This window comes from Triturus cristatus, chromosome 9, assembly GCF_964204655.1.
Source record: "Triturus cristatus chromosome 9, aTriCri1.1, whole genome shotgun sequence".
NCBI classification, from domain to species: Eukaryota; Metazoa; Chordata; class Amphibia; order Caudata; family Salamandridae; genus Triturus; species Triturus cristatus.
Window position 1 is genome coordinate 80934935 of NC_140592.1, and position 19548 is coordinate 80954482.

A 19548-nucleotide genomic window follows, 5' to 3' on the forward strand; every position below is an offset into this window, starting at 1 on the left:
TGGGAAATGGGGGCCTGGGCATGTGCTGCACCCAGTCTGTAATGCAGCCTGGGTGCAGAACATGCAAACTGCGCATGACTGTTATGGTCGGCCCGAGAGGTACGGCCAGTTATGCGCTCTTTAGAGTGGGCAACCAGTCCTCCTCCCGGCCCCTGCCATGGCAGTCCAGCCCCGCCCACACCAGGAAACAGAAAACTGAAATGATAATAACTCTGGTTCTTATCATTTTACTTTTCGTTTAACTACTGCTCGCAGATTAGTGAGGGAGCACTCCTCTGTCTTAGCGGAGGAGACGTTCCTGGGCCTGACACCTGATCCAGCTAAAGTGCAAGCGTTGTCAATTGCTAGTCCCCCACAAGATGTCTCCATGCTACGTTCATTCTTTGGCCTGGCCAGCTATTGTTCAAGACATAAACGAGACTTTGTCACTGTCAGTGCGCCATTAGGAGATTTGACGAAAAATAATTTTCCTTTGCATTGGTCACCTGAATGCGAGCAAAGCTTTCAGAAAATCAAACAAGCTTTCAAGAACGCTACTGAAATGACAAACGTTAATCCAAAGCTTCATACTGAGCTTGCTGTTGATGTTAGCCATGAAGGGTTAGGCGCCATACTTGCACAGCACATCGGGCACCCAAATGTTCAAAGACGTATTGTGGAATATGCAAGCAGATGTTTGTCCCATTTGTTTATTCACATCCAGTGGTGTGGGCTTGTGAACATTTCCTCATATTCTTGTATGGCAAGCCCTTCGTGCTTGTGACAGATCATCAGAAAAGCAGACCTCTCTAGCCACAGGCCAATGGCCTTGATGAACGTTCGATAAGTACTCTTAAGAAAGCTGTCCACCATGCCGCACTAGAAAAGCTTGACCTTAAAACTGTCTTAAATTCGACTCTTCGAGCTTACCATCGAACCCCTCATTCGACCACAGGTGAAAGCCCTGCAACCTTGATGTTCGGGAGAGCCATGACGAACAAGTTACCTTAATAGACAACAGAAGATCAAACACTGAGGAAGAAACTAGCATGAAAAACTTGGATCGTAAAAGGAAAATGAGGGCCTATGCAGACAAGCGTTGACATTCAAAAGACTTACATTCACTAGAGGAGATCAGGACCTTGTTCATCGGCACAGAAAAGGAAAGTCTGATGCTCCTTTTGATGCTGTGACCAGCAAAGGACACATGGAGACTGCCCAACATCCTGGGAAGTCCATTATGTGAGATCCCTTGCATTTCTGACATGTGGCTCATCAGAATCTTATCTTCGCTCTTTGGTTCCATTCGTGCTAGAACGATAGGATTGAAATATTAACTGGATAATACATTAAGAAAGTTGTTCAACTACTTGAAACACCCATCATGCTCGGATTCTTCCAGGCTGGCCAAAGGGGGACCAGGGTTAGAACCAGGCAGTCCTCTGAGAATGTATATGAACTAATTTAGACAAACTAGGAGTGTCATCATTAAGTGCCAATACTGCACCATCTCAGTAATAGGTTCAGTAATCTTTAGGTTTCTTAATCTGTTATGAGCAATCTGTTATGAGCTTCCTTTACCTAATCTCATTACTTTGGTAGAGAAGGATGATATGGCGACCTTTCCCTGATGCCACAACGCCTCCTCTAAAAGACACCCGTAGGAGAGTGATGGAGTGCAATGGTGCTCTAAAATTGTAGGGGTGCATCATAATCATGGCTAGTCCACACCCGCATATATTCCTGTGTCGTATTAACATGTGGTTATTAGAAAACGTGTTGTACTAATGATGTGATGTTAAATCGATAGAAACTTATTTCATGCCATGAAAGAGAAATGAAATGGCATCTATGTTTGGACAGAGTAACCCTTAGTATATTGCATTTGCCTAATATAAAAGCTCATGTGTAATGTTGTGCATTTTGATTTAAACGTGCACCATGATGAAGATTGCACGTGGAGATCACAAGTTGTGCTTAATGCGTAATAATTGTAGATGTTTGCAAAGCATCATTAACATGTGTGAATAATTGATGTGTAAAGGCCTAAATGAAAAGTTCACGTTGTGTATATGAAAGGCCTATTCGTTTATTAGGTCTCGCTGAGCCCAGCGCATGCGCTGGCTCGGAGAGACATTTTGTAAGGGACTTTTCAAAGTGCTATGGCTGGCATAGAGCTACAGTGCACGAGGCGTGCACGCGCCCAAAGCAGCCATATGGGATCAACGTATCGTTCCTACGATCCTCAAGCTTGATCTTGGCCACTGTCACATACATCAATCATTCTCATACAAATGGTCACTCTTATCTACAGGACAAAACAAGCATTGGCATAGCCAGTAGGTCAGCACTTTGAAAACTCGTGCGTCATCGCGATCACTTTCGCTTTCAGAGCGATCGCGATGACGCACGCTTTCAATGCTTGTACGCTTTCAATGCTTGTTCCTTCTGAGGCTAATAATAGAGACGGCGCACTGTTGTGATTGCCCACCTTCCTGATTTGGCGCGCGTCACCCGAGGAGACGGATGGCTTGCCAGCGGCCGTAGGGTGCCCACCGCGCGCGCGCTAATCAAGCGCTGAATGGATGCTGTCGCCTAATTGTCGGGATCAGAAACGCCCGCTGAGCGCCACTGCCCTCCCTGTGCTCCCTCTGCCGGGCCGGGGACAGCAGGCTGAACATGGCTACCCTCATTAGCAGCCTGCTAATATTCTGTCTGCTCTCGTAGAGCAGCTGCTGGGGCTTCCGGAGCCCGCTGTCAGTCTTCAAGAGGTGGGTTTCTGATGGCGCGCCCTGCTGGTGCTGTTGTTGTCAGTGCACACACTATGCTCTTCCTTCCTTTCCTCATTTGTTTCTTCCTTATCTCCACCTTCCTCTGCTCATCTCATTTCTTACACTAGTCTTGCGCTCTTCCTTTTCTTTATTTTTCTTCTCCGTTCTCATTCTTTCTAGCTCTTTGTTTTTACTTCTTATTTTTTCTTTCTTTCCTCACTTATAAAATCCCCCTTTCCTTCCAGCTTTCTTCATCCCTTCCTTCCATCTTTCTTCTTCCCTTCCTCCCTCCCTCCTTTCTTTCTTTTCTCTTTCTCTTCTTATTTCCTTCTCTTTCACTCTTTTCCTCTTCCTTTCTTCTCATTCTCTCTTCCTTTCTTCTCGTCGCCTCTTTCTCATTCTTTTATTTATTTCTCCCACTTTCTAGCTTTTTTTCTCTTTCTTTCTCCTCTCAGCTCGACACTTCTCCGCCTTATTCTCCCTTTCCCTTTTTCCTATTATTACTTTTTCTTAGATTAATTGGTCAGCATTTTGTAACTAGCGTTGGAATGCTTGGCAAATGAAATGTTAAAATGAGTGTTCCAAACCGACCTTTGCGCTCATTAGATGGAGCCCCCCCCCCACCCCCCCCCCCCCCCGATCCATGCACTTCTAGTGAGCTCTCCTGGTTGACATTACTAAATATCCGCACAGCTGTCCAGTTCACAGTTCTTTGACCCAAAAGAAGGACGTATATAACATACATGCATACATATCTTGTAGAGCGATGCCCTGGAACACTCCACAGTTATAAACTGGCACCACGTTGTTGTTGTTCACAGGATATGTCGTTTTCCTCTTTTAATTGTAACTTGGAAACCAAGTAATTATGTAGGTGCTGGAGGATATGCTGTGTAATTGCCTCATCTCTCTGGCACCCACTGAGGTTTTCAGGATCCCAGCGCTGCTCGGGTAGGCGGAGTGGTTTATTATAACTGGCACCTCCATAGATCAAGCCCAATGTACTAACCAGAAACACTTCTGGTAATCGACAGTCAGTTTGCAGTTCAAGGAGTGCTGAGGCCTCTGTGCCTTTCCCAGCCTCTGGGTGAATGATTGCCCCAGCGTTGGCATCAGTTGCTTGTGTATTGTCTGATGGTTTCACGGCCATTGTGACATTTGATATTAGATATGGTATTTAGCATCTAGGCCTGGGGGACTGGTCACTAGTGTACTGGCGTTGGCTATTAGAGTATGTCTTGTCGATTTAAACTTACAGACATACTTATAGAACAATTGTTCACAAGGTGTTTGTTTTCTGCGTTTTAGTTTACAAGGTAAGACTAAAGCCATATGACTTTATGCACACCAAAATAGAAATTAGGTGTTCAAAAACAGTGCCTTATGTATGTGCATTTCCAAATGCTGATTAACCCCTTTGCCGTGGCAGGAATTTGGGGGCAGGTGCGGTGGCGCTGTTCTCGTGACGGAACCACTCCGTCACGAGCCACGGTTGAGCTGTGCTCATGACGGAGTGGTTCCGTCACGTCTCCGCCCACTGCGCTAATCGCCCGCACAGGCGGGGAATTAGCGCCGCGTGGGCGGAGCGGCCGCCAACGGCTACAGCATGACGGAACCCCTCCGTCATGAGCACAGCGCAACCGTGGCTCATGACGGAGTGGTTCCGTCATGAGCGGGGAAGGGGTTAACAAAACAGGGGTTGAGGTAGCTCATGCCAGCAGATTGAGTTTAGCATTAAGGGGTTGTTTGTTTCCCGTTCAAAGTCAGCTAGGCAGTTCTGGGCAGTTCTGATGGTAGGACCAAGCCACACTTGCATGGGATGGTTCTTGTTTCGAAAGTCACACTGGGCAAAAACTGATCGACTTTAAAAGCAGCCCGGTGTAATTACCAGTAGCTGAGATTCATTCAGACATTCCACCCATCCTTTTTCTCTAAATTTAGCATTGTGGAAAAACCACCAGGACGACAATTATTCTGCAGTACTAGTTGGAAGTGTGTAGAGAAGAAAGGTGGCTTTAAAGAGGTGATGGGCATTCCGAATGTTCAAAACACCTGCAAACTCCTAAGTCTGTGGATTTTCAAGAAGAATCTTCACAGCCTTTCCCACCCAGGAAACGTACATAAAATTGCTCACAGTAAATTCAGGAGTGACTCTCTTTCCAGGATTAGTAGGAAACACATGGTATGAGGCCTTTTGTCAGAAAAAAACTATTTTCAGTTTGGAAAAAAATATACATTTGCAAATGCACATTTCTGTCTCATATAGTGGACATAGGCAATCATACACAAGGTCTACCATAGCATACAATGAAGAAAAGGAGTGTGCATGGACATCTGACCTATGCAGATTACCTTGCAAACAAGTGCTTTTTGTGAGTCCCCAAAAAGTTGAACATCTTTGTGGTTGTAGATCTACATATATAGCATGCAGAATTAAGACTTTTCTTAACCCTTCTTCAAATTATGAGACATGCCTGGATTCCAAATGGCCCTTTAGACACAGTAGTGTGGACTTTTTTGGGGAAAATCCAAGATCTAGAAAAAATTGACACCACTGGGATTTCAAAGTTTTTGTATACTTTCTTCTAAAAAGTGGGGAGCCTCTCCAAACTTTGGTGTAAATTCTTCACTGCTGTTATATTGTGAAAGGTTCTCCAACGTTTTAAACAGGCACATGGTCTGTTGTGCGACATTTCTAATAAACCACAGTATCTAAAATTTGATTACCAATAAAGGCCTCTGTGGCCTATACATTTAGCCAATTTCCATTTTGATTCTTTGTCCGCCAACTCAAGCTGTGCTTATCTTTGTCCCTGCTTGCACAACATATATTTTCTCTTCATTCTGGTCCAGGCCTTTGGAAAGGTATTTTTTAGTTTTTGTATCCATCAGCTGTGCCAGAAAGTTTCTGTCATCCTACAGTAAAAAAGGTTCTTTTGAGTGTTGTCCCAAGTCGTCTTTCTTCAGGCCTCGCTCCTGCCTGTTTGCATGCCTTTCTCCATCACCCGCTGCTTGTTTGACACTCACTCACCACTCATCTTCCACAGAAAGACGCACAAATATTCCCTTTAGTTATTAATGGGTCAAAGTGATAGGTTTTTAATAGACTATCGCATGACAACACACTTATGTTAATTCTTCCACACGCATCCCCACTGTGGGCCTTGTATGCACTTTCATAAGATAATGGCGGCACCTAGAGTAATACAAGACATCCTTTATTTCCAGATTACACGCTTACGATGTCACATTCTGATGCTGGACCTCAACAGTTGCATAACTAAATACTTATAAGGTCCCAAAAGCGTGACCTATTGGCTATTCCAATGCTTGTTCTTATGGTTGCCGATTTGTGTAGGCCTGAAAATGTAATTTCCCTGGTAGGCTTTCGCATTTGGAGGTAGTCAGCGAATTTCATATGCATGCAAGGTTGTTCTGTTCTCACATTTTCCGTTGCAGGTGGAAGAAGCTGCTTTTGTTAGAACTAACGCTCTTTGTTTGAGGAGCTAGGCATGGAGGAGAAAAGAAACAAAGTAGAAGGAATGTCGATAATTGGGAGCCGGTTTTCTTTCTCGCTGAGGAGGCCTGGGAAGCAAGGTCATCGGACTGAACTTGGAAGGAGTGAGGAAGACGGTGGAAAGTTACCTAGGAGAGGTGTCCGTTAGAATGAGGTGATCTGTGGGCGTCTTTTACATCTTTGCATTTTGTATTAGGGACAGTGCCCGAGGGAGGAGAGGCAGAAGGAGACAGGATGAGTTAGGAGAAGGGGTTAGGAGATCGATCTGGGAAGAGCTTTTAGAACAAGCTCTGTAGCTTTAGCTACCTGATTCACACGGTGAATGTACTTCTTAGGAAGTCTTCCCAAGCTGACACCTTTAATTGATCTTGCCTGGGAAATGCTAAGTAGGGATGTCACTTTAGAGATAGTGTAGGGATAGTCTAATGCTTTTCACCTTTCAGCCACCGATGAAGTCCGACTTAGATATTGGTGCAGTTCTTGCTTGGGTCCTATTCTTGGAACTTTTCATTCTCTTTATGATTCATCGGATCAAGCTAAACCGTAGGTATGGCTTTGTATTAGTTCCCATGTACTTTTACAACCTCATCTTGAGGTGATTATTATTATTATTATTATTTATTAGCATTTATTGAGCGCATGGCTAGCCTAAGGCATCCCAGCGCCAACAGCAGAACAGGTGAAAGTAGGCGGCTAGCAATTACTCTTCTGTAATAGCCAGGTTTTAAGACCCTTCCGGAAGGTAAGGTGGGAGGTTTCTAAATGAAGATTGAGAGGGAGGGTATTCCACAATCTGGCTATGTTGTAGGAAAAGGAGTGACCTCTGCTACGCATCCTATTAATTTTTGGGACGCTGGCTAGATTTAAATTCGCCAAGCGGAGAGACTTCTTAGGAAGGTACGCGGTGATCAGAGACTGGTTGATGCGAGGGCCTGTGCCCATAAGAGTCTTGTGAGCAGTACATAAGGCCTTGAAGGAAATCCTCTCCTCGATCGGCAACCAGTGTAAGATTTTCAGACTGGGCCTGGCCGACTGCATTCTACAAGAGCCCGTCAGAAGTCACGCAGCACAATTCTGTGCCACCTGAAGCTTCCTAAGAGTAGATTTTTAGAACTCCCAGATACAGTGATTTACAATAGTACAGGTGCGAAAGAATCAAGGCCTGGGCCACGACTCTCTTTGCCTCCATGGGCAGTAGGGGGAGGACTTTCCGCAGCATTCTGAGGATGCCATGACAGACCCCGGACACTGCCACCGCTTGCGGGTCAAGTTTGAGAGATTTACGCCAAGGCACTTTATCTTGGCCTTCAGGACTGGGGGTGAGCCCAGGCATGGAGGCCAGGACAGTGTGGGGGCTACATTGGCTGTATTGCCTAAGTACAAGATTTCAGTGTTGTCTCCGTTGAGTTTGAGACATGAGTGTTGCATCCAAGTGGCAACCTTTTCCAGGCAGAGTTCCAGGTTTGAAGGATCAGTCCGCAGGTGGTTTAGAGATACCACCAGCTGAATGTCATCCGCGTCGGTGACTACTTTAATCCCAAACAGCTGGATGACCTCGGTTAGTGGCCTCATATATACGTGGAAAAGCATGAGACTTAGAGAGGATCGCTGGGGCACCCCATAGTTAAGAGGTAAAAGCCCAGAGGTGGATTCCCCCGCGAAGACTTGAAACGTCCTGCCATTAAGGAAAGATTGAATCCAAGAGATGGCTCCTCCTGCTACCCCGGCTCTTCTTAGCCTTTCAATAAGAACATTGAAATTGACCGTGTCAAAGGCCGCGCTAATGTCTAGGAGGATGATGGCCGCTACTCCTCCCTGATCCACTATCCTCCTAGGTTCCTCAACCACAGCCATTAATGCGGATTCTGTTCCGTGTTGTGGGCGAAAACCCATCTGAGTGATGTAAAAGCTCATGGGTTTCTAGAAAAGATGACAGGGTAGAATTTATATGTTTTTCCAAGATCTTACTAAGCGTGGGTAGCAGGGATGTTGGACGATAGTTGCTCAGTACTTCGGGGTCCAGGTTTGGTTTTTTCAGCAGAGCATTTACCATGGCGTGCTTCCAAGCCGGTGGCACGAGTCCATTGGAAATGGAGCGGTTTAACACCTCCCGAATGACTGGTAATACCACGTCTATTACCTTGGATATAACATGAGGGGGGGCGGGATCTAAAGGTGTGCCTGATTTTATTTGGGTGAAGATATCAGATAAAGTGTCCATATCCAGAAGTGGAAATTCCTCCAGGGTGAGATTGGCTCCTTCCACCATGCTCATTGGATTGGACCCTTCCTGACCAGTAGCTTCAGTCGAAGGGGTTAAGAGATCACTGAGCCCTGGGGAGGCAGGGAGTGTACTATAAATGGATTGTATTTTTCCCTGGAAATAATCCGCCAGTTCATTACATTGACCAGTGGTTGTGCTTGAGGAAGTATCCAGGGGAGTAGACTCCAAAAGAGTCTTGGTGATCCAAAAGATTTCTTTAGGTGCGTTTGCTGCTGCCTTGATTGTTTCCTCATACTAGAGTGCCTGTGCCCTTTTGATTTCAACCTGATAGCATTCAGGGCCGGACTGGCTACCAGGCTCTCCTTAATAAACAATGCAACACAAATGTTTAAAGAAGTACGCTTTAAAGCTTTGTGTTATGCGTTGTTTATTTCGAAGCGCCGGCAGCTCCCCAGCAACAAAATCAGCCCCTCAGCAGCAAACCTTGACCCCACTCTACCAACCCAGCAAAAAACGCCTGGTAGCCAGTCCGGCCCTGATATCCTTTTATGGATTCTCTGTATATTGTTTTACTGATTTCACTAAAGTCCTTCCTCCATTTCCTCTCTAACTGTTGACATGTCTGTTTAAGCTGTCTGAGCCTGGGTGAGTGCTAAGGAAAAGTTTTTTCTCTCATCTTACGATTGAAGTGTTTAACAGGAAGGACTCTATCCAGTGAAGATTTCAACCAAAGATTAAAAGTCTTAAATAATGAAGTAATGTCTGAGTCAAAAGTAGGATTTGAGTTTCTAAGCTCTGTCGACCACGCCTCAGCGGAAAGTTTAGACCATGGGCAGGCTTTCCTAGAGCTGTGTTCCTTGTGTTCACAATAAGTGAGTGATTTTAGAGAAAATGGGATCATTAAATGATCAGACCATGGAAGGGCGATAGGAGTCTCCACCATCAACCTCATGATATTAGTAAACGTGGGGTCTAAGGTGTGACCTTTTGTATGAGTGGGCCCTCTGACTTTTTGTATGAGTTGTATTGCAGCGAGATCTTGTATGAGCTCCGAAGCCTCGCCTTTACTAGGGTCCTCCAAGTGTAGGTTAAAATCCCCTATCAGCGTAAAATTACTGGATGACTTAGCCAACGAAGCCGCAACTTCTGGCAATGCGATAAGAAAATGGCCCACTGGCCCCGGCGGTCGATAGAGAAGAATCCCAGAAAAGGTCAGTGTGGCTGAGAGTGATATAGAAAAAAATAGACTCTCACAGTTAAGTACTGAGTTGGATTTGACTCGACATTTGAAAAGATCTTTATAAATGATGGCAATGCCACCTCCTTTTTTTCCCACGCGGTCTTTGCGCTGGATATTATAGCCTGAGGGCAATGTACAGACCACATCAGGGGCTGAGTTCTTATGCGTCCATGTTTCAGTTAGAAATAGGACGTCCGGATTGATGTCCTCAATGAGCATATTTAGCTCCCCTGTTTGTTTAGGGAAAGACCTACAGTTAAGGGAAAACATTTTGTAAGTCAGGGAGGCAGGGCCCTCTCTATGATTTCCCATGGTCGTTCTCAAAATAAAAGGGCAGTTTCTGCACGAGGAGTCCCCATTGACTAGGGGCAGAGAATGGAGGCAGTCTCTTTTGCTCAGGTCCCTTAGCTTTCTAATTTGTCATGAGGTATATGTCCGTGTTTTGGTTATCCGGGGGGCAGGGGTTCTGGCCCCTGGTCCCAGTCGGGCGCGGACGGGTGCAGACGGGCTTGCCTTAGTCATGCCTTCGGCGCACCCGCTGCACGGGTCCACTGCGAGCCTCCGCTCCCCTCTGGCCTTTCATGTTTGCTGCCTGGAAGAGCGTCCACCTGGCCCCGCCCAACACCGCCTCCTGCTCCAGCGTCCCCTCCACACAAACGGAAACCGCGGTGGACCGGAGGGCGTCGGGAGTGAAAGTGCAAGTGCCAATCAGTACAAGTAATGTTAAAAGTATTTAAAAATCCAAATTACAAAATATTTTCCTCCTAAATTTATTCTGTTAAAACAATAAAATAGCTAGTCTCCCAGCTACCTCTTTAGCCAGTTTTGCCGCTGAATGTATATTCAGTTGTTTTTGGCTTTGTAATAAACCCCCTAAACTGAAATTCGGAGTCTGTAATCTTTTAAGCCAAAGAACTTGGGGGCATATTATCAAGCCAGGCGATAAAATTATTGCCGCTTTAGCGGCAGAAAACTGCCGCTAAAACGGCGATAATGGGCTTGATAATATGCTCTATGGAATTCCAATTGAAGCCCATGTTAGATGTCCTTCACATCTAACCTCGACCTGAGGGATGCTGTCTCTCTGGACGTATGGGACTTCACAGGGTAATACATAGGACTGATCAAGGGAGTTGAGCCAGTTAAGATCCAAGTTAAACCAAATGCCGAGTTTCCGAGAACACCCTAGTATAATCTGTCACGGGAAACGGTAGCAGTAATCAAGCCTGTGATTGAGTCTATGATCGAACAGGGAATCCTGAAGGAAATAATGGGAACTCCCTGTAATTCACCCATTATGGGATTGCAGAAACCAAGTGGGAAATACAGAATCGTGCAGGACCTGCGAAAGGTCAACATGATTGTGGTCCCATGTTGTCCCGTGGTAACGAAACCATCAGTGATACTGTTCCAGATTCCATGCGAAGCTGAATGGTTCACTGTGATTGATTTGTGTCAGGTATTCTTTTTGATACCATTGCATGAGGAGAGTCAATTTTGATTTGCTTTCCGTCTGGGAGACCGTGTGTTAACATGGTGTCATATCCCTCAAGGGTACACAGAGAGTCCATTGATTTTTAACCAGCTTTGGAAAAAGAATCTTGAGAGTCTCGTACTGCCACAGAATTCAGTTCTCGTGCAGTACATTGATGACCTCTTGATTGCATCTGAGACGGAGGATGCTTGCAGGGTCGATACTGTTGCTTTACTGAATCACCTAGCAGAGAATGGACACAAGGTGGCCCCAAACAAGTTACAGTATTGTTTGGCTGAGGTTCAGTATTTGGGTCACAGAATTGAGAAAGGCAAGAGAAAGGTGTCACCAGATCGGATTGAGGCGATCATGAATATGACTGTGCCTACTACACAGAAGGAAGTCAGGATGTTTCTGGGAATGGTTGGGTATTGTCGCCAATGGATACCCAACTTTTCCTTGAAGGCGAAGCCTTTGCAGAGGCTGATGCACAAGGTTGTGAGCAATCCGGTACCTTGGGACCATGACTGTCTGGTTGCTTTCTTGGAGTTGAGAGAGGGCCTGTGTGGTGCTCCAGCTCTAGGGATGCCAGATTACAACAAATCCTTTTCACTGTTCTGCCATGAGAGGGAGGGTTGTACTTTGTCAGTCCTTATTCAAAATCATAGAGGTGTCCGTAGACCAGTTGCCTATTTCTCAGCTACTTTAGATCCAGTAGCTTCAGCGTTGCCCGGATGTCTCAAATCCATTGCTGCAACCGTTGCCAGTATTGAAAGATGTTAGAGCATTGTTATGGGTCATCAATTTACAGTTTTTGTTCCACATTTGGTTGAGCTCCTGATGACGAGGACTAAGACACAACACCTGACAAACAACAGACTCACACGCTATGAGCAGGTTATACTTGCCTCAGAGAATGTGACTCTGAAAAGGTGTTCTGTTCTGAACCCTGCTATGTTGATGCCTTTGCCAAATGTTGATAATGGAGCTTGTGAGAACCATGACTGTCTCGATGTGACTGAACTTTTCACCAAACCGAGACCTGACATTGTTGATGAACCTCTACCTGAGCTTGATGAAATCTTTTTTGTGGACGGTTCATGCTTAAGAGACAATGTGGGTCACTTGAGAGCAGCATTTGCCGTATGTACCATTTCTGGAGCTATGGAAGCTGCTTGTTTACAGGGAATATACTCCTCACAGGTAGCCGAAATCATTGCTTTGAATCGTGCTTGTTTAGTTGCTGATCAAATCCGAGTCACCATCTATACCGACAGCCAGTACGGGTTCGGTGTGGTTCATGACTTTTGACAGCTATGGTCACAGAGAGGATTTTTAATGTCATCAGGTGAGACAATTTTTGGAGGCTTTGCAGCGTCCATGAGAAATAGCTGTGGTAAAATGTGCAGCCCAAGGAAGGGGAAATGACTTCTCCCTAGGAAATTGTGATGCGGACGAAGTTGCACGTTTTTGTGCTGAACAAGGGTGCATTTTCACTGGAGATTATACTGGAGAGAGCCCAGAAAGAACTAAGCTCAGCATGATGTTAGCCATGGCAGACACCTGGGATGAGCTCAAGTGTCTGCATGTGGAGCTTTCAGAAGAATAAGAGGCTGTTTGGATAAGAGCAGGATGTGAGAAAAGAGATGATGGAATTTGGGTTTCAAGTGATGGTCGAGCAGTGTTACCAGATGATTTATTGAGCCCTATGGCAAGACAGATTCATGGAGCAGTGCAGATTGAAAGGGATGCTATGGTGCGAGTGTTCAGACAAATGTGGTACAATCCACATTTCCGTGCATTTGCTGAAGCAGTGTGTCATAGGTGTGTTACATGTCAACAAATGGATGCTGGAAAAAAAACTGTGGTTGCATTGAGTCACATTTGGAGGTCTGGAGGGCCTTTCAACAGGATTCAGATTGATTTCATAGAAATGCCGAGGTGCAATGGCTTTCTGGTTGTGGTGTGTGTTTTCTCACGGTGGGTAGAAGCATATCCAACAAGAAGATGTGATAGCCTCACAATAGCAAAGTTGCTATTTAGGGAATTGATACCACGGTTCGGTTTTCCAACTTCATTGGAGTCAGATAGAGGAACACACTTCCACAGCGAAATCATGAAGTTACTTTGTGCTGCATTACATGTTGATCAAAGACTGCTATGTAGCTATCAACCAGAGGCTTTTGGTATTGAGGAACAGATTAATGGGACTCTGAAGATGAGGATGGCAAAAGTGTGTTCGTCTACGTCTTTGAAATGGCCGGATGCATTGCCACTGGTGTTGATGAGTGTTCATAGTATCCCCAATAGGAGAACTGGCCTTTCACCACATGAAATCCTAATGGGAAGGGTGATGCGGTTGCCAGCAGTGCCATCCACAGCCTTGATAAACATCACAGATGATTTGATCCTTGACTATTGCAAAGGACTGGCTGACATGGTCCATTCTGTATCTCACCAGGTGGAAGCTGCAACTGCCCTGACCTCGAGGGATCTCTGCCATGACCTGTGTCTGGGTGACTGGGTGTTAGTTCGCAAGCATGTGAGGAAGAGTTGCCTTGATGCCCGTTGGAGAGGCCCTTACCAAGTGATTTTGGTGACGAATACAGTGGTAAAGTGCGGAGGCTTGCTGAACTGGATTCACGCCTCCCATACTCGCAGAGTTTCAGAACCCCTGGAAGAAACAGCTCCTCTCGTAGAAGAAAATCCAGCGTGGCAGCAAGGCCGCTCTAGAGGACAAGCCAAGCTGTGGGGGTTACTGACGAAGCTGGTTGTCCACCAGAGCAAGCTGAGGAGGGTCACGCTACACAAGACCCAGGTATTGAATCTGAGGGACAAGGTAACGTAGCGAATGGTATAGAGTCAGACTCATCTGAAGGAACTGGTGCGCAAGGTGGTCGGGGGCAGAGGAGAAAGGCTGATATTGCAGAAGAATCATGGCTTGGGAGAAAAAGAAGGCTGAATCTGAGACTAGCTACTGAGAGGAATCTTGCCTGTGTCGGAGACATCTGAATCAGAACTGAGTGATGCAGAGCAAACTCGAGAAGGCCCAAGAAAGTCAAGGAGAGTAAGAGTACCTTGCCAAAGATACGCTGCCCCAGAGTGGACTTCTGTGGTCACTGATGCCGGGAGTAGTGGGGACCGGGAGACTGAGGTCTTCACAGGTGATCCGCAGAACGCCTGAGCTGAAAGTTGATGTGGCATTGATAGTTCCTGTACTGGAAATAGGAGTGCTGACAATAACTGATGGAGACCTCCGATATTGAGCAGAGTGCGGACTCTGATCCTTCAGGAACTGTCCGTTCCAAATTTTGGATATCAGCGACCAGCTCAGGAGATCGCAGCTGTTTGTCTTGAAATTTTGCGGTGTGTGCTAATTGAAATTGGTTCTGAGCTTATAAGAGACTGTGATTGACTGTGAACTGTAAATAAGTGCTTCAAGAAGATAACCTAGGTCCGAGTGGAAGAACAGAAAAATTAGGGTTTTCCGTAGAATAAGAAAGAGGTCTAGGGAAGTCTTTTTGAACTGTGTAAATAAACCAAAAGAAACGAACTGTGGAAGAATTTCCATTACTTCAATGAACTATGTTTGAACTGGTTGAACAGTAATTCAAGGAGAAAGAGTAGAGACTGTTAGTGCATCCTCCTGCTGAACTGAACCGACAAGCTAAAGATGAAGTCTGGAAATTCGAACCGTAGGTCTAAGTGTGTGATAGGTACACTCAGAGTAGGGTGATAGTTATAATAGCAGTAGTTATTATTGTGTCTGTAAAAGTTTCACATGATGCAGGAGTTGAGGGAGTGGGAGTACAAGGGACATCCACACCTACTACTTCTAGCGCAAAAGAGGGAATCGTAGGAGCTGAAAAAGCTATGCTAGATCAAACTAGTCGTATGTTGCATGTAGATTTGTCTAGAGGTGATTATACGCTTAATGCATACGCGAAGCTGCTATACGAGTATGTAAATACGATGGATGTGAGAGACTGTTATGTATGTATGCAGTTGCCAGCGTCTGTAGAGGAAGGTATTCGTTATCATCATCTCCCTTTGACATATGGTATCACGTGTAGTTTGTTGCTTAGTATGTTTTATGATAGGGTCATTTTGAGTATTACTTTTCTAATTATGATGTAGTGCTTTCAGAAGTTCCAGCTTATCAGCATTTGAACAAGTATGATTATTATAAGCAGGAAGATAGAGTAGGAAAGTATTTCATACCTACTGTAACTTTAGATACGGCTTATGCACATCGTCACAATCTAACATGTTCATTAACAAATGTAGAAAAAAAGTTTATAGATCAAGTAGAAGCTAGACATAGGCAACTAACAGGAAATCGTTTTAACAAGGAAGGCAATGTTGAGTGGACCAAAGAAGAGTTAGCGCATAAAGCGAAAGGGAGTAGTGGTCCAAATGCGTTGGATTTTGAGCAGAGAGGGAAGTTGTGTGTAAAACAAGTTCAGACATATTATGATAAGGTCTTTGTGAGAGAGAGTGCGTGTGGTCATACTTTCACCATTGAGGCTGCAGCAAAGAAGTTCTTACAAGATGCAGTACAAGTGGTGCCAAATGTGTATTTTGTGTGTGGGAAAAATGCCTATGTGCGATTGCCATTGAATTGGTATGGTACGTGCTATGTGGCAGTAGTGTTTCCAAAGATTTATCATGTGGAGGATTTGGACCATTTGACAGGTATATTACTTCCTAGAGGGAAGCGAGGTGCAAGTGCAGGAGAAATTGTGGGAGATGTTTTTGGAGCATTGATACCAAGTTTGGGAGTAGTGTTGAATGATGTCAAGATTAGAAGGTTGTCAACTATTGTGGATGAGTTGTCAGCTAACACAGCTCAGTCGTTGTTGCTTGTAGATGGAGAGATGGTGTCGATAAGAGCTATGGTGATACAGAACCGTCTTACTTTAGATGTTTTGCTGGCAAAAGAGGGTGGAGTCTGTAAAATGCTGAAAGTCCAACAGTGCTGCACTTATATACCTGACAACAGTAAAGATCTAAAGAGGTATATAATTAATATTATTGAGATCCATCATGAAGTGCATGACTTAGCCTCAGAAGGAATTTGGGACAAAGTGGAAAAAGGATTTGGTAAGGTAGGAAGTTGGTATGCGTCCCTTGGAAAGGGAATTCTTGGTTGCATCTTGAAGACTATCATCATAGTAGTGGTCTGTGTGATTATTTTACTAGGATTGGTGAAAGCTTACAAGTGGTATAGGGTGAACAGAGTTGAAAGATCTCTTAGAGAGCAAGAGCGAAGGATGGAAAGACTGCAGGACAGTCATTATGAGAATATTAAAAGCCTAGAGAAGTTCCGACAGGGAAGGATGGCTACAAGTTCTGTTTAGGTCCGTTCTTTCTCCAGAGAGTGTGATTTGTTGTGATGACACTTGTCATCAGAGGGGGAACTGATGGAGTGCGATGGTGCTCTAAAATTGTAGGGGTGCATCATAATCATGGATAATCCACACCCACATATATTCCTGTGTCGTATTAACTTCTGGTTATTAGAAAACGTGTTGTAATAAAGATGTGATGTTAAATCGATAGAAACTTATTTCGTGCCATGAAAGAGAAATGAAATGGCATCTATGTTTGGAAAGAGTAACCTTTAGTATATTGCATTTGCCTAATATAAAAGCTCATGTGTAATGTAGTGCATTTTGATTTAAACGTGCACCATGATGAAGATTGCTCGTGGAGATGACAAGTTGTGCTTAATGCATAATAATTGTAGATGTTTGCAAAGCAAAGCATCATTAACGTGTGTATAATTGATGTGTAAAGACCTAAATGAAATGTTCACGTTGTGTATATGAAAGGCCTATTAGTTTATTCTTATGTTGGCCGATTTGTGTAGGCCTTAAAATGTAATTACCCTGGTAGGCTCTCGCTTTTGGAGGTAGTCAGCAAATTTCATATGCATGCAAGATTGTTCTGTTCTCACGTTTTCTGTTGCAGGTGAAAGAAGCTGTTTTTGTTAGTTAGAACTAACGCTCTTTGTTTGAGGAGTTAGGCATGGAGGAGAAAAGAAACAAAGTAGAAGGAATGTCGATAATTGGGAGCCGGTGTTCCTTCTCGCGGAGGAGGCCAGGGTAGCAAGGTCATCGGAATGAACTTGGAAGGAGTGAGGAAGACGGTGGAAAGTTACCTAGGAGAGGTGTCCGTTAGAATGAGGTGATCTGTGGGCGTGTTTTACATCTTTGCATTTTGTATTAGGGACAGTGCCCTGAGGGAGGAGAGGCAGAAGGAGACAGGATGAGTTAGGAGAAGAAGTTAGGGGATCGATCTGGGAAGAGCTTTTAGAACAAGCTCTGTAGCTTTAGCTACCTGATTTACACGGTGAATGTACTTCTTAGGAAGTCTTCACAAGCTGACACCTTTAATTGATCTTGGCTGGAAAATGCTAAGTAGGGATGTCACTTTTCACCTTTCAGCCACAGATGAAGTCTGACTTAGATATTGGTGCATTTCTTGCTTGGGTCCTATTCTTGGAACTTTTCATTCTCTTTATGATTCCTCAGATCAAGCTAACCCGTAGATATGGCTTTGTATTACTTCCCATGTACTTTTACAACCGCGTCTTGAGGAGCTTGTATATTCAGCTGTTTTCTCTTTGTAATAAACCCCCTAAACTGGAATTCGGAGTCTGTAATCCTTTAAGCCAAAGAACTTGGACATGTGGATTGCCTCAATTAGTTATTTCTCTCCTTTACACTTTTCAGCAGGTAATAATGATCTGTCGACCCAGAATTCCTAGTAAATTCAGATAGTGGAATCCGGCCTTATCAAGAGAGAGATGTAAAAACAACAGTTGATGGACAGAATACAGAACAATGTCATACATTCACACCAGTACAGATATCTGGGCCTAAATCCATTGTTTTTTTGCTCACCATGCCATTCCAGTTTGAACCCAGCCATATGCAAATCAGGCTTGACCCTGTGCCTCATGGGAACAGTCCAGCCCGAACTGCCAAGCCAGGACCTCCCTGGACTGGAAACAAGCATCCTAGAACCGGTTTCGGGGTATCACCCCTCTTCGGCCAGGATAGCTTATTCCAGTGGCATGGAGAGCACGGGACCCACGTCTGGGCATACCCGTCCCACTCGGGGTGACAAATGCAAAAACAACAGTTGATGGACAGAATGCAGAACAATGTCATACTGTCAAGAATTCCTGTCATACAAGGGAAACACGCCCTTATGTAAACAGGAGAGCTGTTACATAACTCAAGGGAAACACGCCCTTATGTAAACAGGAGAGCTGTTACATAACTCAAGGGAAACACGCCCTTATGTAAACAGGAGAGCTGTTACATAACTCAAGGAAAACACGCCCTATTACTCAAGGAAAACACGCCCTATAAAGGGAGGAACCGGGAGGTACAAGGCTGTCGGATATTGTGTTTACACCGACGTACCTGCTTCGTGAAGAGCAGTGTTCCGGAGTGGTGCTCCAGTAAGGCAAGAACGGAGGTAGGTCGAGTCGTTACTCCCTGGGCCGTGTCTTGCCCCATCGTCACCTGTGAAGGACCCGGAAGCTCTACCGGTCAACCATTGAGCTTCGCTTTTTGACTCGGCTGAGTCCAAGCGCAGTGGCGCTTTTGCTGGTTGGAGTCGTAACTCCCAGCCCGACCAGAGACACAGGGACTGCCAGCTGTAACGCACACCAGGAGGTGTTTGCCGCGTTACAGACTCGGAAGTCCACAGGATCGATCGAGCGGCTGCTCTCGGTTCAGTCTTCTTGCTTGTGATTGGGGTATCGGTGACGCATCACCAGGAGGTGACTCCGCGTCCCGGTGCAGTCTGAGGAAGAGGTTGAGCGGCTGCTCCCTTCAGGTAGAGACCCCGGCTGGGTGTTTCCCTGACTCCTCGATTCTCCCCAACACTCTTCGTGCCCCTCACAGCCTACCGATTGGCATTGTCGGCCATTTCATTTCTGCCCTCTGTTGGCATACGCCGGGATCGGCGTATATGCAGAGGACGGTTAGGACCATCCGTGCTGTGGGCTGGTAACGTACTTAGCCTGGAGGATTCCAGTGACTATAACTTTTGTTTGTTCTTTGTATTTTATTTGCCTTCATTAAAAGAACTAACCCTTCACAAGTGGTTGCGTCCTCATTGTCGTGTCTGTTAAACGATCCTGAGACGTTCAGGGCGTTACACATACATTCACCCCAGTACAGAGATCTGGGCCTAAATCCATCATTTTTTTGCTCACCATGACATTCCAGTTTGAACCCAGCCATATGCAAATCAGTCTTGATCCTGTGCCTCATGGGAACAGTCCAGCCCGAACTGCCAAGCCAGGTCTTCCCTGGACTGAAA